The following is a 6,033-nucleotide window of genomic DNA, read 5'->3' on the forward strand; positions in this document are numbered from 1 at the left end:
GTCTGGTTCAGCTGGACTTGAAGGATGAGGAGGTGTTCAATCAGGAAGAACGACCATACTAAAGGTTGAGAAGAAAGGGACACTTAGAAAAACAATTCATTCTGTGCTTCTACATAAGGACGGGGGGAGAAGCCTAAGAATAGAATTACCCTGCTAAGGAAAAATCGAGGCAAAATGGCAAAATTGGTGAGGGTTGGTTTTGGTGCTTCCTGCTCTTAGGTGAGGTGAAGAGTGTTTAGGATCAGGTTTAAGGCAACCTGAGTTTATAGCCCAGCTCTACTGTTTATGACTGAGTGAGCTACAGAAGTTCTCTGTGCTCCAATTTCTCATATGTCAGATGGGATAATAACAGTGTCTACCTCACCTGGTGAGAGAATCAGTGAGATACCATATACAGCAAACACTTGAGTAGAGTGGGGCACATGAGCATTCAAGACAAGTTGTTTTTATGTTAGTGCTGTTTTTGATGATAACACAGGACAGTCCTGAGGTGGCATGGTCTCCCTTGGAGCGTATGTCTGCATTTTGGGACCTGCCATCACACCATCAGTGGGACCTACCTTTGGCCGCATAGAGGCTATCTTTTAGGCTTTACCCCAGCATTGAAAATGAATAATCTTTGTCATAAAATCCTATCCTCCCTGAGTGAAGATGATATCTCTATCGTAAAATAAGTTCCTACATGTTTTCAAACTAGACAATACGTACATTATATCATAGTGTTATATATGAATTTCTAAAGTTGATGGATGGGAAATGCTAGAGTCTCCACAACCCTGAAGGAGTACATTATTGTGAATAACTGCATCTTCCAGAGAGCTTAGGGAGCAGTACTTCAAGATTCAAAACTTCTAAAATTGTATCAATTTCAAAGGAATATTATTCTGTAAGAAATAGCCCTATTTTATCAAGAGTACTTTTTTATTTACCCTTTGAGTTATAACTCTAATAAACTGTTCCCTGTAATATTTTAAACTCTAAGGGGAAACTCATTTTGGCCCTATTGCAGACTAACAAAGAAAATTTCATTATTATAAATTCATAGAAATAAAGGATGAAATATAACCAAATTTGAAAAAATACACGACTGAGCTAGAAAAAAAGAGAAGGAATGTTCCTGGTGCTAGCTAGAGTTGCCACAACCCAAGGGATGTAGAATCAGAAATAGAGGGAGGGTCTAGGAACTGGGGTTTTAATCGACATGCCAGGACAGAACGTGTTACTTTGGGGCTCCATCCGTTCACGGTGTTTACCTACAACTGAGACACCTGCATGTAACTGAGCTCTGGAAAGGCTGCCCCCCCAACAACAACAAAAAAAGAATTTGGAAAACTTGTTCTGCCAGGGAAGTGATAAAAAGCTGTGGGTGAAGGAAATAAAAGTCTGAGCCATGTACCAGTAAATCTTACCAAATGCATAGTAAGGGAACCATCACAATAAGAAGTTAATGTCAAAAACTAGTCCGGATGTGGGCAAACACATGGGACACCAGGCAGAAGCAAATGCACAACTTCTCTACATCATGCTTCAGCCCAGAGGACATGTGGTTCTCAAAAAAAAAAAAAAAAAATCCCCGTTGAAGATATAAACTCACCTTCCAAAATTACATGATGTACAAGGAAATCATTCGCCTTATGCAAAAGTCAATGGACAGGAGAAAGAGCCAGATTAGACTTTCAGAACGTTCACAAAAGTAGTTGTATCTAGAATGTTAAACATGTTTTTAAAATGGAAACATAGGCAAAAACAGGATATTCTGAGAAAAGAAAACATATCTTCTTTTTTTTTTTCTTTTGGTCTTCGCTGATCTTTATTAAATGAAGGATACCGGGGCAAGCAGGAGGGATCAAGAGCCACAGCAGGAGCAAATATAAAAGTATAAAATGTAAAGTGCAGCACTGGGCAATGTGTGCAGGGTTGAGCCATGCCCCACAGGGACCTTGGGGACACCAGACAGAGGACGAGCCAGAGCCCACCCTCTAAGGGAATCTAGGCCTGAGGAGCCTGTGCAGGGCTCTTGGCTGGGGGTGGAAGTGGCTTGAATGGGGCCCAACCTTGGGCCGTGAAGTAGGAGACCAGTTGTGTGGGTACTTCTGCGAGCACAGTCTGTGCCGGTGTCTCCCAAGGGGCATTCTGGAAGCGGCGGTAGGGCGTAAACGGCACTACATCACGGGCAGCTGCCTCCCCGGAGCGTGCATGCAGGGGTCCACCATCAGCATCCAGCTGCTCCATGGCCTCGCAGTCAACGCCACCCACACCCACGATGATCACTGACATGGGCAGGTAGGAGGCACGCACCACAGCCTCACCTGTAGCCTCCACATCTGTCACAGCACCGTCAGTCAGCAGCAACAGCACCAAGCATTTCGAGGCAGTCCTCTGATGTACAGTCTGGGTTGCCAACCTGGCCACATGGTTGATGACGGGTGCAAAGTTGGTGGGGCCATAGAGACGAACTTGGGGCAGGGCTTGGCGGTAAGCATCCACAATGCCCTGGATGCCTGGGCAGTAGGGGTTGCTGGGGTTGAAGTTCAAGGCAAATTCACGGGAGACCTGCCAATTGGGGGGGTACCTGGGCCCCAAATCCAAATGCTGGGAATAGCTTGTCCGAGTCATAGTCCTGCATCACACTGCCCCACTGTCAACTGTCAGGTACTTGCTGACCCCTGTTGGGCTTGAGGTAGTGCAGGGAGTCTGGGGAGGAAGGCTCTCCATTGGAGCCCATGAAGTCAATGCCTACAGTGAAGTTGATTTGACAGCCTCCCATCCCATAGTCCAGGAATGAATACTGTGTTTCCACCTGGCAAATCTTGACACAAACAGTCCCAGAGTTCTTGTAGCTTTTCTTTTTCTGCTGTTTCTCAGGGTGGTTACATTCAAACTCAGCGGGGACTGCTTACAGCTGGGCCAAACTGGTGTAGAAGGTACCAATGAGATCATGTGAACCATCACTGTCATAGTCTGAGCATCGCACCTGGATGGGTGTGTTGGGGTCTCCCCCACAGAAATGCTGAAGGGGGACAGAGAAGCGCTTCCATGTAGGGTTCAAGTTGTTCTTGATTACCTCAGATCTGTATGCCAGGTGCCATTTCCCATCACCCTGACGGAAGAACTCCAAGAACGGGTCCGATTTCCCCAAGAAGTCCTTCTTATCTAGTTTTCTGGCCTCCACCTCCATGGTCACTATACGATTATGCTTCATCTCTTGAGCGGATACCGTGATAGTCCCCCACCCAGCAGGTTTTCCAGGCTTCAGCATCAAGGGTAGAGTTATTATCTGGCTGGACACAATCTGTCCTAGGGAACACTCAGCCCCTCCTTAGGAAGTCATCATCCCCCAGCTCAGGTGTCTTGTTGTCTATGTCACAAATGCCAAATCGGAGCTTCTGGACTGTTTCAAAGTGGTACTCAGGCTGCAGTCTTGGAGAACTCGGGGCTCGAGCAGTTCCGCACTCGCTCAGTTCGGCCAAGCTCAGCCCAGCTGCCCCCTCCCACATCCTGTAAAAGGACGCAGAGTGGGTCGGACTTGGAGCCGATGTCCTTGTCAATGAGGTGGTCACAGGAAATGGAGAGTTGAACCAAGGTCACGCAGTGGGTCATCTCTTTGGCTGCTTCACAAAATGGACGACAGCCAGCTCAGCGGCTCTGAGTTCCAGAAGGGGGGAATGGTAAAACATACTTTCTTAAATAAAAAAGAATATCTAGAAATAAAAATTTCAAATATTTGATATTAAAAACTTTGTGAATAAATCAGCAATCTGATTTATTTTTTAATATCAAATAGTTGATATTTTAGTTTTTAGTATTTAACATATTAGATATTTAGTATTTAGTTTTTAATATCAAATAGTTGAGATTTTAGAGAGACTAGTAGAAGAGAGAATATGTTTCTAAGGAAATTCATTGTAGTGCATCACAGTGAGAAAAACAGATAAAAATATGACAGTTGTTAAAAGACAAGGAGTAAAGAATCAAGAAGGAGAATGTATAACAAACAGGAACATTAAGAGAGATGATAAATGATAAATATTCATTAAATAAGACAGAAATCCTTAGATTAAAGAAAAAACACCTAGTCTAGTTAGAATGAATAAAAATAAATTTGCACCTGGAAAAAATCTTAGTAAAAGTACGAAACATCAAAAACACCGAGAAGATTGTTAAAAATCACCCAGAAATAAAAGCTAGATTATCAGCAAAGGAACATTTGTGCTGATGGCTATTTTCTCAAACACAATAATAGAGGACAAAAACCAAGGGTAAAGTCTACTCCTGAGAGAAAATAGCTGTGATCCTCCAATTTTAAAAGTATCTAAACTACCGTTTAAGAATTAGATTAAAAACTACATTTTTAGGCAAATATTTTAAAAAATACTAACAGATGGACTTCAGGAATAAGTAAAGTGACAGGGAAGGTGTAGGATAGAATGTGTGGAGAAGGGAGGAACAAAGGCATCAGAAAACATCTGGTAAATCCAAACAAACATGCTGTAAAAACAAGAGCAAGGACTGATTTGGAGTGAGAGGGTTTAAAAAGACGGTGGAACCGAAATATTTCCCGGTCGTGATATGGACCATGGGAAGAGCTGTAATTTGATTACAAGTGTTGTAAAATGCTTCTATAGTTCAAGCGGAAGCCAGACCTTTCGATTATTATTAGCTCTTTAGATTCAAGAATGTATGTCAAAAATTTAAGAATAATTAAATAAATAAGAAAAGAATCTGTAACTCTCAACCAGTTGACAGGCAAAATGGTGAGGAATAAAGAAAACTTGATCAGTCCAATAGAAATGCTCTGTGATCCTACAATTCTGCCTCTTGCTACGTAACGCAGAGAGACTCTGGCACATGCGCAAAATAAGATGTAGACAATGTATTCGTTGCATCATTCATCTCCATCAAGAGCAGAATAAGTAAACTGTGGTAAGCTTATCCAATAGAATGTTATAGGCAATTAAAATGAATTAGCTACAGCAACATGGCTCAAGCTGAAAAGGAATGTTGAGTATAAAAAAGTAGAACCATAGGTAAAAATGATGCATTTATGTAAACTTAAATACACCAAAAGAGATCTGGGATGTTTATGAAAGCATATATGCACAGGTAAACTATAAAATCATGCACAGGAGGGATTTATCCCCATTTTAAGATAGTGGTTATCTCTGGGGAGAGTGGGAGGAGGAGTGGGAACAGGGAGGTGGGTAAATGGCTTTAGCTCTATCTATGACACTTAAATCCTTTTGTAAAAAGAGAGCTGCAGGAAATATGTCAAAATATTGACATTTGATAAATCTAAGTGATGGAAAGACAGGTATCAGTTCTATTTTCTGTACTTTTCCATATGTTAAACTTATTAATTTTAAAATATTAAAAAACAATTCAAATAATTTATAAGTATACAAATCAATCTTCTGTCCCTCTCTTCTGGCAATTTTATCTTTCCATATTTCCTTTTGCTTGTGCAAGAATACATATTATTCTGGAACTTTTTTTGACTCAGTATATTGTAGAGAATTTCTTTTTTTAAAGATTTTATTTATTTATTTATTTGAGAGGGAGAGAGAGAACATGAGCAGGGCAGGATGGGGGCAGAGGGAGAGAGAGAGAAGCAGACTCCCCACTGAGCAGGGAGTGCCCCAGCAGGGCTGATCTCAGGACTCTGGGATCATGACCTGAGCCAAAGGCAGTTGCTTAACTGACTAAGCCACCCAGACACGCTTAGATAATTTCTTCCAGTCAATGCACATGGATTTACTTCATTCTTTGTATTTTTCCACAGCATGGATGTTATCATAATTTTACCCCCCACTGATTACCATATTAATTAGATTTCCAGGAATGTTTTCATTTGTTGGTTTGTTTGTTGTTTATTTGGGGAGAAATTGCTACTAAAACAATTTCTTATAAGTTGCTGCCCTCTTATTTTTGCCGGATATATTCCCAGAAGTGAGACTTTGGGGTCAAAGAATATATACATTTTCCTTTTTCATAATTATTATGAAATTGCTTGCAATGATAACTGTAATATTTTAG

General features: G+C 41.3%; 1 pseudogene; it reads right to left on the minus strand.

Annotated features, from left to right (window-relative positions):
• Positions 1-1,989: 1,989 nt before the first annotated feature.
• Positions 1,990-5,760, minus strand: LOC113910312 (annotated as a pseudogene).
• Between the last annotated feature and the right edge of the window lie 273 nt (positions 5,761-6,033).

Source organism: Zalophus californianus, chromosome 4, assembly GCF_009762305.2.
Source record: "Zalophus californianus isolate mZalCal1 chromosome 4, mZalCal1.pri.v2, whole genome shotgun sequence".
In the NCBI taxonomy this organism is placed as follows: domain Eukaryota; kingdom Metazoa; phylum Chordata; class Mammalia; order Carnivora; family Otariidae; genus Zalophus; species Zalophus californianus.